The following is a 15,349-nucleotide window of genomic DNA, read 5'->3' as shown; positions in this document are numbered from 1 at the left end:
GCCAGCTGCCACGTTGTAAGGATACCCACGCTGCTCTTTGCGGAGTTGTAGCTGCTGTGGAGTTGGGATCTCTCACCCCGACCCCGTCCTGACTTGGAGCCGTGTGAGTGAGCAGATCTTTCAGCCCCGGTCAAGCCTTGCAGAACTCTAGTTCAGGCCAAATCTTGACTGTAACTTCACGAAAGTCCCTAAACCAGAACAAAATGCTGCTTGTTTTTATTTTCTGCCGCTGAATTCCAGGGTAGTGTGTAATGTAGCCATGGGTAACTAAAATGTTGGCGTGTGTTTTGGAAAAACCAGGTGCACAAGGCCCAGCTGCCGGAGGCTGAAGGTACCGAGAAAGTGCGGAAGGAGGTGAGTGACCCCGGGACCGCGCAGGGTCTCAGTGATTTGGATGCAAGATCAGAAGCATGTTTGGGGTTGCAGCAGTGAGAGGGTCCCCTTGTCCCACATCAGTAGGGAGGTGCCTATGTGCTGAGCTAGGAAAAGGGCACCACTGGCCAGCTAGAAGGTACCTGGACTTTCTCAAGACATATGAACATGCCAAGAATCGATTCAGACATCCCCAGCTTCAGTGCCTGGTAGAAAACGTTAATGAATTTGTTTGTCTCATTGGTTTTGGGACAAGTGCCGGGTCACCTAGGGGGCAGCATGGTGGTTACAACCAAGGTGTTTAGAGCCTAACAGTGTGGATGCTGGATACAGAAGATGCATTGTTTGGGGGCAGACGGTTGGCCCAGTGGTGAGGATACTCACCTGTGATATCAGAGCCTGCATTCAGACCTCAGCTCTGCTCCTCATTCCAGCTTCCTGCCAATGCACACCCTGCGAGGCAGCCATGATGGCTCACGTAGTTGGGTCCCTGCCAGATTGAGTTTGAGGCTCCTGCCTCTGGCTCCTGCCTCCAGCCTGTGCTGCCGCAGGCATTTAGGGATGAATCAGAAGATGGGATTTCTCTCCTCTCTCTCAAAATCAATAAACAATGTTTACATAAAAGCTTGCATGAGACAGAGGAGGAGGGGGCATCCTCTGGTTCATTCCCCAATACCCACATATGTCTGGGGTTAGAACAAGCCAAAGCCTGGGGCTGAGTACATACAGGAGGCAGGAATGCAGTGACCTCAGCCATCACTGCTGCCTCTCAGCAAGCTAGAGTCAGGAGCCAGGCTTGGGACTCAAACCAGGCACTCTGAGGTGGGACGCACATGTCTTAACCGCTAGACAATCACCCACCTCCTAGATGCATTTTTAATAGATCTGACTCAAGCCACCTCCTCAGAAAAGTCTTAATGGATGCTAGCGGGGGGAAGCTATTCCTTCTTCCTCTCTGGCTGTTTATTCTGCCATATGTCATTTAAAACTCGAACGTGGATTTTACAAGTTTTCTTCTCCAGACTGTACGATGCTCAATAAGAATGTGTTGGGTTTGGATTCAACTCTTCCATGCCTAACAGTGCTAAATGAAATTTGTGTGTAAGTGAGTAGCAGACATTCCACCCATTCTTCCAATGATTGGTTTATAATTTTATATGATTTCTTTTCTTTACATGTGGGCTCTAGGGGCCTGCATCTTGATGCGTGAGGTTAAGCCTCTGCTTGTGATGCCAGCGTCCCATAGTGGAGCCCCAGTGCAAGTCCCAGCTACTTCCCTTCTGACCCAGCTTCCTGCCAACGTAGGAAGAAGATGGCTCAAGCACTTGGGCCCCTGCCACCCACGTGCGGGACCAGGACAGAGTGCCTGCTCCTGGCTTTGGATTGGCTCAGACTTGCATGTTGCAGCAGTTTGGGGAATGAACCAATGATGGAAGATCTCCCCCACCCCTCTTTTTGTGACTCTGCTTTCCAATAACTAACGAAATAAATATTCTAAAAAAAAATACATGTAGACTCTAAAAACCTTGTGTCGCCTTCCACATGGAGCCTTCCGGTCCACTTCTTTGTTTAAGTTAACAGACTTATAAAAATACTCTGTATAAAAAAGAGAAATCTATTAAGGACCAGAGATCATGCTGTTTTAGGAGCTTTTACAAGCAGTTGGCGCCTCCTTTTTCTTGAAAATCAGGCCTGAAATCTCACCACAACAAATATCCCCTGGAGACCTGAAGAGCTGAGAAAAAAAAAATGTTTTTCTTGGAGTTGTCTCTTCTCTCGTCCCATTTAGAAGAGCAGAGAAGACCTGCACGGACCTTCCCTTCCCAGGTCTCTTGCTCCGTGGCCCAGGTTTCCCCTCTTTCTAATGAGCAAACTGTGTTTCTGAAAGCGGCTCATCGCTGAACAGGAATCCAGCCCCTTGCAAATGTACGCAGAGTGCATCTCATCTAAATTTCCTTCCGCTGCACTCAATTTAGAACCACTTCAGAGGGGAACTGGAAGGCATTCTGCATCCTTTTAAAAACCTACATATTGTTCTCTATCTTCAGGCCTTGGGAGGTATGGGGAATTTGTGGACGTTTCATAAAAGCAAGTTTTGATTCCACAAAGGAAGAAATTAAAATATTTTCAGACACAATAGTGACATAACAAACAAACAAAAATCAGGTTTTTTCACATTGGTTTGTGCTGTTCCATTGCCAAGAGGAACTTTGACACAATTCCCCGTGTGCATCTGTGTTCCCGTATTTGAATGCAGAGTTGGGGGAGAGAGAGAGAGAGAGAGAGAGAGAGAGAGAGATCTTCCATCTTCTTGTCACCCCCCAAATGGCCATGACAGGGGAGGGGAGGGGAGGGGAGGAGAGGAGAGGGGAGGGAAGAGGAAAAGAGGGGAGGGGAGAGGAAGAGAGTGGAGGGGAGGAGTGGGGAGGGGAGGGGAGGGGAGGGGAGAGGAAGAGAGGGGAGGGGAGGGGAGGGGAGGAGAGGGGAGGGAAGGGGAAGCCAGGTGGAAGGCAGGAGCCCAGAAAACCACCCAGATCTCCCAAGTGGGTGACAGGGGCCCAAGTACTTGGGGCATTTTCTGCTGCCTTTCCAGCTGCAGTAGCAGGGAGCAGGATTGGGAGTGGAGCAGCCGGGACACTAATGGCTGCTCACATGGGATGCTGGCACGGCAAGCAAAGGTTTAACCCGATGTGCCATGATGCTGGCCCCTGTGTTCCGGTCTTGACTGAGCCATTGGTCAAAGACTGAAGTGTGGGTTGAGCCACACCTTCCCTTCCTTCAAGAATGGAATGTTTGCGTTTTTGTATTAAGTAACAGTAATGAGCCGGTCTCTCTTTTGGCTGATGTTCACAGTGACATTAAGCGACTCTCATGAGACAGTGAGCTTGTGGTGACGAGCGTCGTCATGGCACAGTCACACATCGATGTATCATCAGAGAGAGGGAATAAATTTTATCTCTCATGACCTCTCCCCTAAACACTCTATATAGTGCCTCCCAAGAGGGAGGTATTAATATCTTGATTATAAACAGATTCAAGACTGCATTGATCCACATCATTGATTGAATAATGCTGCTGATTTTTTGTTTGTTTTAGTTACATTCCTGCATCAATGGCAAAATGCATCTAGGTTTTCAGAACCTAATGAAAATGGAAAATAAGTGTTTGTCCCATGATTCAGGACGTTTGGTAAGTTCTGTGAAGGGCCAAAGCTCCTTGCTCCCAGAGGGGGTCAGGCAGAGCTGAGAGGAGAGACCAATGCCCTGGAGAGCCCGTGCCCGCATGTCTGCAGCCAACACGAGACCGACAGGTACTTGAGGAGAGGCACAGGGTCCTGTCCCTGCGGGGCCCGCGGCGCCTGACTCAATGTCCAGCACCAGTGGTAGAGATCGGGGGCTCTCCCCACCTCCTTCCAGTTTCCGAAGCCCACGCGCTGTCTCTGTCTCCACCTTGGGAGGCTGTGGCAAGCACCGAGTGAGACAGCGCCACCCACCGGTCGGTGCAGGTAAGTTCTCAGAGATACCACTTGTCCCTTCTTCCTCGTGCTCTGTCTCCTCCAAAAGCCTTGGCCTACTGGGGTCCTTCCTTGGAAACTGAGCTTTGCAAACTGACTCCACAGACCCTTCTTGAGGGCACGCTCCGTCTGTGAGAAGACGCGTCTGTTGGCTTTTCTCTCTCCCCAGAGCGGAGGGCACGGCTCTCTGTAACCAGGGCCTGGATGTACCCCGAGCTGGAGCCGGCAGAGGCGTGGATGCTTGGGCTGCAGGGTCAGCGGCCAGCCCAGGGCACCCCTCCTCTCTGCCTCCTCCCCTCGTGGGCATACGACACTGCCCCTTGATGAAGTCCAGGTCCTAGGTGTGAAGCCCAAGTGTTGGTCCTTCGGCGCTAGCTGCACTTGCAGCTTTAGTTGGGACTTAGGAAGAGAAGCGTGCCTTGGATTGCAGCAGTGAGAGGGTCCCTGTCTTTGTCACCTGCCCAGAATGTGGGAGGTGTTAGACTCATCCCACGAGAGGTAAGAAGAGCTTTCCCTTCCGAAGAAGCAATTCATCCACTTTCTCACGGCTGGGCTTTGGAAGCAGGAAGTTGGAATTTGAAGTCCAGTTCCGGGTTTTTCTGAGCCATCTTCTGTGCTGTTCCCTCTGCCATGAGCACCTCTGCTGGCAGAAATGGCCCCACTCAAAAGCTTCCTCACCATCGCGACATGCCACCTCCTTCCTGAGGCCGATGCATTGACCTTTTCAGAGGTAAAAAAAAATATATGCATATTAGTGGTTTTGCTCTCATTTAAATTCATCCAGGTAGAGATGAACCTTGTAAGCTGTGCTGCAGGTGAGGGTTACTTCCCCCAAGAACAGTAGGAGCCAGAGAAGCATTTAGTGCAGGGGATGATAAGCTCACACCGTGTGTTAGATCACTCAGGCAGGGTGGTGGAGAACAGACTCTACAAGGGAGAAACAGAGGCCATTAGCAACCCAGGAATTAATTGGGTTTCTGTCTGCTGGTACTCAGACCCATTCCTTTGTTTTCCTCTAATCTTTGCTCCCTATTTTCAGCAAGAAGCCAGGATACTCTCTCTCTCTCTCTCTCCCTCCCCCCATCTCTCCCTCTCCCCCTCCCTGTCTCTCTCTCCTCTCCCCTTCTCTCCTTCTTTCCCCCATCCTCCACTCCTTGCTAAATAAGCCTGCTTGGTTCATTGTTCAGCAGGAGAGCCCGGATTCTAGTAATTCTACCTGTTCTCTTTGCTTCTAAGGAAGGTCACAGCTTCCTGATGCTATGAATCTCTACCTTATCTCACCGGTTTGGTGGCTGTTATTTTTCTGTGGGCATTGACTGAGATAGCAGTCTTTGAAATTGTTCCTATGAAAGATGTGGAGCCCAGCTTAGGACTGGCCACAAGCCTGGAGAAGTAAAGAAGGTTTGGAGAGCTTCTTAATCAGAATCCTACCTAGAGTTTCAGTCCCTGTTCCCCTTGCCACCTGCTGTACTCCTTACCATGAGAACATGCTACTATTGGACTAGTGTTTACTAGGACTCAAATCTTGTTGGTCTTTTCATGCCCCTTGGAGCGTCACTCAGCCTGCAGAGAAAGATGGTGCCATGAAGATTTTATCACCAACTTTCATGTTCCTTTGGAATAAAACACACGAGGAGACAAAATTGAGAAGCAAGAAACAATTTCCCTTCTAGTCAGTGGACCAGGGAGGTTGGTCCCATTGTTTTGGCTTGGTTTCTTTTTTCTTTCTTTCTCTCTTTCTTTGTTTCTCTCTTTCTCTCTCTCTCTCTCTCTCCCTCTTTCTCTCTCTCTCTCTCTTTTTCTTTTTGTTGAAAGATTTTATTTTTATTTATTTGGGAGGTAGAGTTACAGAAAGAGAGAGGGAGAGACACAGAGTGTCGCTCCCCCTCTTCGTGGAGGAACGACACAGGACCCTGCGCTGTTCTTTTGTCTGCTCGGCCCTCCCCGGGTTTGCTGCTGGTTCTTCCCAGGTTGGCTACCGTCCCTTCCACCTCCGTGGAAGGGCGGTTCCCCCTGCCACTTTCCCCACTTCCGCAGGGGAGCGGCACACCGCCGGCCGGCTCTCTTGGGGGCTGCTCAGGTGTTCCTTCAGATAGATGTTCCTGGTGCATGTTGTCTCTCTTCTCCTTTATAGTCTTCTTCCGCCAATCCCAACTCTGCTACCCACACGCCGAGTACGCTGCTCTCCTCCAATCAGGAGCAGGTCCCACAGTTTATTGGTTGAACTGGAGGCAGCTGTGTAGAAGCTGTTTACTCCTCTCCCAGCGCCATATTGTGGGAGAGCAGATGCATAGAATAAGTCTTAATTCCAGTAACTTAGTCTAGTTCGAGTTGCTCCCCACAACAGAGAAAGGTCTTTCATTCACTGGTTCACTCCCCAAATGGCTGCAACGGCCAGAGCTGAACCATTTTGAAGCTAGGAGCCAAGAGTTTCTTCCAGGTCTCCGACACAGGTGCAGGGGCCCAAGCGCTTGGGCCATCTTCTACCACTTTCTCAGGCCATAGCAGAGAGCTGGATCGGAAGTGGAGCAACTGGGACTAGAACTGGCACCCATATAGGGTGCTGGCACCGCAGGCTGAGGATTAACCTACTGCACCACAGTGTGGGCCCCTGGCTTGGTTTCTAACTAGCTATGTGATCTTGGGTGAGTCTCTTTTCCTCCCACAAGGCTCACTTTCTCCAGCCTACAGATCATAATCCTAATGTACCTTCAAGTCCTCACCAAAATTCACCTTATTCTCTACTGTCCTTAGAGCCTGTTGGCAGATTCATCCCAATGACTTGGTGAGTTCTGGTAGGCCTCATTCCAGATCCCTGATATTAAAGCCTGCATAAATGTTAATAATCTCCTTTCTCTTTGAAAAGCTAGGAGAGTACAGATGGGTTTTCCAGGCCCCATCTGAGCTTTGCACCCAGCAAATCAAAAATTACACATTACATGTCCTTGGCACTCAGTGTCGACAGAAGCAGGGAACGTTAGTTTGCTCACCATCAACAGTTAGCTCCTCTGTTTTTGACATGAACTGACTTGCCTCTCACCGTCTGTTTTCTAGGACCTGGAATGATACACATTTTTATTTCCATTTGCAGCCTAATCTGTTTCCAGAAATATGCACTCTAAACCTGGAAAGAAATGTTATCCCTTGGCTGGTTACCCTAAGATACCACAAACATCTTCTTTCTATTTCCTTTTTTTTCTTTATTTTTAATTCTCACTCACTTCTGAGAGAGATCTTTATTTACATTTATTCCTCTCTCTGGGACAACGGGAAGTGTCTTTATGTCTGGGCTGGCACTAGGATCCACACTGGACACGGGGCCTTCTATTTCACTCAGCAATACCCATCTGGGACTTTAGTGGTGCCCTTGCTGCATAAATCTTAGGAAAGCTTTTGTTTAGATGTTGAGGGAAATTTACCAACTCATAAAATAAATGTGTATTTGGTGGCAGGCACTTTATTTATTTTTAGGTTTTGTAAGACTAAAAATATGTGACCCTTTCCCTTAAGAATCTCAAATCTGATGGGAGAAGCATAATTGAGAGCGAATCTTTATCACAATGACAGTCACAATGACATAGTAAATACCATAAATATGTATATGTATGTATATATATATATATGGAGGGAAAGAGAGAGAGAGGTGGGGGGAGAAGGATACACTTGTACACTACTCCTTAACATTGGTGAATTCTTGATGGAACTATTTCAGATGACTTATATATATATATATATATTCTTGAATATAGATGTATTGCTTTTAAATTTAGGCTATTATATTGATTTATAAATAGGACTAACCTCTGGGTATGCTGCAGGAATGTCAACTGCAAAGGCCAGGAGGCAGAATCATTGAGAACGTTGAAGCCACATGTATCAGAAGGTCCCTTGAGAATGAGCCCTGACCTTGACATCATCTGGGATCATCTAGATACGGGCATTCTACGTGCATCTGTTTGTATGTGAGGCTGAGGGCAGTTGTGGTGAAAGGCTCTCCTTGAAGGACATGGGTTATTTGGTTGAGTTGGAAGGACTGACTGCGTACAGTCTTAAGCAAATGGAGACCATGGGACAGAGACTCATGTCATTGGTTTCACCTGCTCTGCCTAATTTGGAAGGTGGAGCTGTCATAACTGGTGGGTCATTAGAATAACTTTGAAGCAAGAGTACAGGGAAATTGCTCTGATCCAGCCTTTGGATTTCAGTTCCTCCTCTCCAAATCAGGATCACACATGCAGGCCAGCTGTCCACTTGCACGGTCCTGATGGAGGGTCTAAGTCAGAGGCAGGGGTGGGCTGACGGTGTTTGGCGCATTGGCTTAGAGGCTGCTTGGGACGTCTGCATAAAGGAGTGCTGGTTCGAGTTCCAGTCCCTCAGGTTCCACCCCAGCTCCCTGCTAACGTGCCTGGGAAGGCAGCAGAAGATGGCCCAAGTGCTCAGGCCCCTGCCGCCCATGTAGGAGACCAGAATGCAGTTCCTGGCTCTTGGGTTCAGTCTGGCTTAGCCCTGGATGTTGTGGTCATTTAGGGAGTGAACCAGTGGATAGAAGAGCTCTGTTTCTCTCTCTCTCTCTCTCACTTTCTTTCTCTCCTTTCTGTGTCTCCCCTTCTCTAACTCTGTTGTTCTGCTTTTCAGATAAATACATAACTAAACCTCAAAAAAAGAAAGAAAAAGGAAAGAAAGGAAGGAAGGAAGGAAGGAAGGAAGGAAGGAAGGAAGGAAGGAAGGAAGGAAAGAAGGAAAGAAGGAAAGAAGGAAAGAAGGAAAGAAGGAAAGAAGGAAAGAAGGAAAGAAGGAAAGAAGGAAAGAAAGAAAGAAAGAAAGAAAGAAAGAAAGAAAGAAAGAAAGAAAAGAAAAGAAAAGAAAAGAAAAGAAAAGAAAGAATCCCTAGGGCCGCTGGGTCTCTGCAAACCACCCTCACAGTTTGTGTTGAGTTCTCTGGGGCATAGCGGGCAGGAGCCCTCCAGCCTCTTCCCGCGACGCCTGGATCCTTACACCACGCCCCCTTTTAATTGTTCCTGCTGAGGAGGAAGTCATTAAACTGAAAGAACCAGCAATGGTGCTTGTTCCACCAAAGAGAGTGGGGACTGGCACTGAGAACCCTCCTTCCGGTTCCTCCGTTGCAGCCTCCTGCGGCCGTGCTGGGCGGGGCCTATCCTCAGGGCCCTCTTCTTCCCTTTCCGGATTCCCTGCGCCTGAGGCTGGGTGGGTCAGTAGCCCGGCTGCTTGTTCACAGTGCACAGTCTGTATCCCGCTCCACACAGCAGGGTGTAAATCTGCAAAGCTGAGCAACGGGTTTGGTGACCCCCAAAGCTCTCTTACACCAGGTTTTCCTGGTGTTTGGGGCTGGGTCATGTTTGCTGGGGGGGGGGGGGGGGGCTCCATGTACATCACAGGCTGGTGCCAGCCTTCCTGGCCTCCACCCTCTCTACTTGTGACAATCAAAACTGTCTGCAGATATCACCAAATGCCCCCAGAGGGGCAAAACGGCCCCCACCGAGGACTGCCGCCCTCCATTTCTGGCTTTCAGCTCGCACTTTGCAGGACCGGACAGTTGCTTATGGTTTCTGGACACACGTGGGCCGGTCTCAGAAAGCCGCATCGCTGCTTGGTTCAGCTCTCTCTTCCTAACTCACAGCCATGTACGGAGGCCTGGCCCATGCACCCTAAGGGAAGCTTTTCCTCTTGGGTCCCTTGAGTTGGCCTCAGAGACTCCAAGCTGGCAGCAAGCCACCAGCAGGGGCGTCACCTGCTTCCTGGCCCCTGAGAACTCCTGGGGATGGTTGGTTTGGCTGGGAGCCCACAGAGGGGAGAGGCCGATGTGGAGGGAGCAGGGCAGCCATGAGAGAATGCAGGAATGGGCCCAGGAATGTCCTTAGCTTCATTGGAAACAGATGCCTGTGGAGGTGGCTGGCTGGGGCCCTGCCTGCCTCGGGCCAGTGTACTTGGCGGCTGCTCCTCCCCACATCCCCCTCCCTCCCCTCTCCTCCCCACCCCCACAAGCACCACCAGACCATTATTTAAGAGAAGGGCTCTGATTTAAGGTAAGCTGGAGGGTGGGGTGGGGGGTGATATAGGAATAAAACCTGCTCTCTTGGGAACATAAACGTACATGATATGATTATATACGCATCTGATCACAGATGGCTGAGATTAAAGAACATCGGGGAGTAAGGGCCCATTCAACATCCTCACGTTAAAGAGGAGAAATCAAGACTGAAACCAGCAACAGAGCCCAGGAATCCAGGTCGGCTGATTCCTTAAGCTTTTGCCCATAACTTTGCTGCCACCAAGTTCCCTTTGAAGATGTAAACTCATTAAGATATAATTGATCACATCTGTCATTCCAAGCCTGTGCCTGTGGCAGACATCACTAATTGATCATGGAACTCTTTCCTGCTGGGCCTTGATGCTGCCTAACGATCTTTTATCCAATCAGCACTCCAGGTATGGAGTGCCAATCAATCAGAGATTATGTGTTTGCCATGTCTACCAGTGACTTGGCCTGTCAGTTTTTCTAGGGATATAAGAAAGCCAGGGCCGGTAGTGCCTTTGGTGAGAGTTAAGATGAGAAAAATCGGTGAGTATTTTGGAGCAGGATGCTACCTTATTCATTTGAAGCTCTTTCGAGAAAGGGACAAGGGAGGTGCGTCGGGAGTATCCATGGTTACTGGACTTCTCAACCTTTCCTGTGTACACGAACTGCCTGGAGTGGGGGGGGGTCCTTCCTCACAGGTGGCAGGGTGGGGGAGAGGCCAGAGCTGCTGCTGTGGCAAGCTCCAGCTGATGCACTGGTCTCTGGACCGTCCAGTTCATCGAGGATAAGCTGTTCACCAGCTGTTATGTTAACCACAGCAAAGCTGGTCCCAAGAAGGCGAGGGTGAGTCAGGGCTGCTTTCCTGGAAGTCTTATGAGCTGCATGGTGTGAGGGTCCCGCTCTCCCCATCTTTTCTCTTTTTTATTTATTATTTTATTTGAAAGAGTTATAGGGGGTGGGGGAGAGGGGAAGAGAGAGAAAGAGAGAGAGAGAGAGATTCTCCTTCCATTGGTTCACTCCCCAAATGGCCGCAACAGCCAGGCCGAAATCGGGAGTCAGGAGCTTCATCTGAGTCTCCCCATGATGTAGGGGCCCAAGCACTTAGGCAATCTTCAGTTACTTTCCCAGGCTCATTAGCAGGATGCTGGATCAGAAGTGGAGCAATGGGGGCTCTACCCATGCCTCTGTGAGGTGCCAGCATTGCAGGTGGCAGGTTAACCCTCTGTGCCATAGTGCAGGCCCCTTTCTGTTCCTCTTGTCCTCTGGGTCAGGCTTGTACCCAGCAACCCGTCTAATCCCAGGCGTCTGAGAACTGAGGTCCACTCCACACCTGGCACATGCAGACCCTGACCATGGGAAAACATTTTCACCTTTCTGATCCTTCTGGAACATTCTGAAAGATCCTGCTGGAGGCCATACCCACTCTGAGAGCCGAACCCTAACCAAGGACCATAGCATGGGTGGGTAGGCCCTTGAAAGGTCTAGCTCCTTGGAGCAAACCTCTCTGATTCCCAGAAACCCAGCCCTTGGAGGAAAAGCCCACAGCTACCTCAGGGCCTGTTGGGACTTCACAGGGACGCATGTGATCTTGTGTTTTATAAATGACCTCTGATTTGAGAGCGAGGTTTTAAATCCAGGCTGAGTCATTGAAAGAAAGGGTGAGGGGAAGGGGTTTCTGCTTTATTTTTCCTAAGTAATGGGGATATTTCGCTGCACTCTGGTGTAATTATATCATCAAATGGAAGACGCTTCTCGTAATTAGGAACGCAATTAGTCAAGCTCTTCTGCTCCCCGTGTCCTCAACGAGCACGCGGGCCTTGTGTCTGCCCTCTGCAGAGCGGGGCAATCTTTCAACAGGAAAACTTTCCTTCTCTTCTTTTTAATCAGCAGAGAAAGAGAAGGACAAGGTATGCAGGGGCTCAGCATGGCTGCTGCCTTGGTACCAGCTAGCAAGTGAGACCAGATCTGAGGCCAGATAGCGTTAGCCACACAGAAGATGACTTTGGCCAAGGTGGTGCAGCTGCTGTGTTAGCGGGAAAACTTCTGCTCACACGGTTCTTCTTCGCACAGACGGAGATCACAAACTCGCCTCCTCACGGAGACACGGGCAAGCCTTGGGGGCTCCAGCTGACCTTACAGCGCGTGGAAAGACGCTGCAAGCCCCGCCAGTAGACGCGACACAGATGAGGTCCCACAGGCTGGGTCTCCTCCAGGGGCGGGGTCTGCTTCCTCTTCCTGGGCACACAGGTGAGCCCCTGGGCGCCGTGACTCGAGGAGTGGGAGTGGGGTTTTCGCAGACTGGGCCGGGCTGGGGAGTAAATGAACCCAAACACCATTCACAGAGCATTTGGCCGGGAGCTCACCGGAGCCCTTCGTACGCAGTAGCTGGCTGAATTCTCACAGCTTTCTGATAAAAGATGTATTACCACCATCGCAATCTATCAAGGAGAAAACGGACCCCCGTGAAGACATGTGGCTCGTAACTTTTGGACCCAGAATCTAAACTGAAATCTCATTGGCTCCCAAGTCCATCATGGAACTGTCATCCCAGGGCACCAGAGTGACGAGCCATCATTTTCCAGGCTCAGCTGTCACCCATGGGGCCCCGGGGACTCCAGTCTCCCCTGAGCTCACCTCTCTGCTGCTCCATGACTCACGGACACTCTCGGATACCGCTGTCTTCACAGAGCGCCCTCCTCCTCTCTCACTTCCCTGTTTGACTTCCTGGATCTCCAGGCTAAAGGGCTTGGGGGGCGGGGATTGAGAAGCAGGGGCCTGTGAGAAACCTTGTGGTCAGATGTAAGTGGTTGGAATCTGAGCTCTACTTAACCTGAGACATTCTTGACCTTCCTCATCCTCAGTTTTTCAGTCTATCAAATGGGAATAAATACATGAATGGACAGCTTGATGGATGGATGGATGAAAGAGTGAAAGGAGGGACTGATTAAAAAATGAAATCACTAAATTGAAGGTGACAGGTGGCAGGGTAACGCTGACTGGAATTCACATGCATGAATGGGTCAGCGTGATATTTGCTTTGAAGAGATAAGATGCTCTCTCTCACTCAGGATGAGAGGGCCCACAAGTGCAAGGTAGGAGGGAAGTGAGGTCAAGACCAAGTCAGTTCTGTCTTAGGTCAACAGTTACCGGATTTGTGCTAAGAATCATCAGTTAGATGTTTCATAAAACAGTGTTCTATGGTGAATTGGGGAAATTTAACCTGCTCTTGAAGATTTACATCTATAAGAATATGTTGATGCCTTTGATGTCTTATAGATTTTATAATAATAAAAAATAAGTACTTAAAATTCAGTGATTTTGAAAACCTTTGCTCCCAGGAGGAAGCCCAGGCTGCGGTATGGGCACTTTGCACAGCATGGCCGAGGAGGCACAGCACTCTCAAACCTGTGTCCCTTTGCATGGGTTGGTGGTCACCAAGAATCCACAGTGGTGTGGGTGCATTCTCCCGGGTGGTCATAGGATGGAATTAGGATTGGGTAAGCTCTCCATTTCACAGATGAGTGGGTGGGGCTCAGACAGGCCGAATGCATGGTCTGAGTTCACACAGCTGGAGACAGGCAAGTTGGACTCCAGGCTAGATCACGCCATGCCAAGTTGGTTCTTTCAGAACCGTGTTTTCTCCTGCTGGGTAGCTGTAGAGGCCTCTGGCGTCTGCTTGGCTGTGTCTCATGGCCAGACCTCTTGAGCTAGGCCTGGGCAGCCGCAGGCACTTCGCTTTGTGTGTGTGGCAGTACTGAGTGCACTTCATCGCCTGCGAAGCCCCTCTCCAGCAAAGGACAATGCAGCCAGAGAGAAGGCTCGCGCCAACGAAGGCAGTGATGCCACTCCCGGTGGAGCACTTTGCAGGTTTAGGAGTCCTTTCACACATGGTGTCCCTTTTGATTGTCACAGCTGCCTGTGCACAAGCAGGCCTGGCGATCTTTTGTTCTCATCTGACCAGGAAGAGAGCTGACGTTCAGAGAGGTTAAGACGAAGCGAAAACTCACGCAGTGTTTTCCAAAGCAAGCCAGCCACTCAACTTCACCTCCTCCTTCCTGACTATTTCCAACACCTGGCTTGGTGTCCCTTCTAGTGCACGGTGGAAACAAGTCTTCCTTGGTGCCTCACTGGCTTCCTGCCTTTAAAATGAAAATTTCAAAATAGAGAAATACTCGGAGACAAGAGAACAAACACCTGTAATCCTGTCATCCACAGATAACCACTGTGTGTTTGCTTCTTGTAATTGTTTTATGCATATTTGCCTATTATTAAATTTTCTCCAGAGCATAATTTTAAATGTCTGCAAAGAATTGCGTTTTATCTTTCTTTACATCACCCATCTTTTGTTGTTGGACATTTAGGATGCTTTCATATTTTCTGTAATTTAAATAATAAGATAAGCATCATCACACATAAATCTTTGTGTACTTTCAAAAATATCATCCTTGATAAATTTCTATAGTGAAATTTTGGAGTCAAGAGGTTTCCACATATTTAAGACTTCTAATAGATATGCTAAATTGCTAGCTAGGAAAGTTTTACCAATCTTAAACCCTTGTGAGCTGCTGCTTTTTGACCTTTAAAAATTTTACATGCATTGTTTTTTTAATTTTTTAATTTTTATTTATTTATTTATTTTTTGACAGGCAGAGTGGACAGTGAGAGAGAGAGACAGAGAGAAAGGTCTTCCTTTTGCCGTTGGTTCACCCTCCAATGACCGCCGCGGCCGCCGTGCTGCGGCCGGCGCACCTCGCTGATCCGATGGCAGGAGCCAGGTACTTCACCTGGTCTCCCATGGGGTGCAGGGCCCAAGTACTTGGGCCATCCTCCACTGCACTCCCTGGCCACAGCAGAGAGCTGGCCTGGAAGAGGGGCAACCAGGACCGAATCCGGCGCCCCGACCAGGACTAGAACCCAGTGTGCTGGCGCCGCACGGTGGAGGATTAGCCTAGTGAGCCGCGGCACCGGCACATGCATTGTTTTAATTGTCCCTTTTTTAATTATCAGCTTGGGGATTTTATTTTTTTTAATATTCATTTTTGGTGGGTCATTCCTGCATCTTACTCATTTCTTGATCATGTCCTTTACCCATGATTATTGTTGCTGCTATTATTCTAGTTAGGCTTTATTTTTGAAAATTTGTTTCTTAGAAACTTTTATACTTTAGGAAAACCAATAGTTACATTGCAAATAATGTTTTCTCTTAGGCTGAAATCATAATGAGTTGACCACCGTGAGTCAGGTTGCTGTGGTTTGAATGTGATTGGACCCCTGAACTCACACAGGACTTTAAGCCCCAAAGTCATAAGTGAATGGTGCTGAGGGGGTAGAGACTTAATCCGATTGGGAAGGGATTATATTGGGTGAGATCATTAGGGCAGAACTCCTTGATTAACCCTGGTGGCATTGTAAGGGGCCATATAGAC

At 49.1% G+C, this 15,349-nt stretch overlaps 1 long non-coding RNA gene across 2 annotated transcripts in view; it reads left to right on the top strand.

Annotated features, from left to right (window-relative positions):
• Positions 1–14,243, top strand: part of LOC127491320 (uncharacterized) — a 44,985-nt gene extending 30,742 nt beyond the window's left edge. For both annotated transcript variants that reach the window (XR_007919948.2, XR_011384310.1), the window contains exons 3-7: positions 301–354; positions 3,469–5,575; positions 7,705–7,844; positions 11,994–12,170; positions 12,266–14,243. This is a non-coding gene — a long non-coding RNA (uncharacterized lncRNA). The remainder of the gene's footprint in view (positions 1–300; positions 355–3,468; positions 5,576–7,704; positions 7,845–11,993; positions 12,171–12,265) is intronic.
• Positions 14,244–15,349: the final 1,106 nt, after the last annotated feature.

The sequence above is a fragment of the Oryctolagus cuniculus genome, chromosome 18, assembly GCF_964237555.1.
Source record: "Oryctolagus cuniculus chromosome 18, mOryCun1.1, whole genome shotgun sequence".
NCBI lineage: Eukaryota > Metazoa > Chordata > Mammalia > Lagomorpha > Leporidae > Oryctolagus > Oryctolagus cuniculus.
This window is presented reverse-complemented; position numbering and strand designations above follow the sequence as displayed.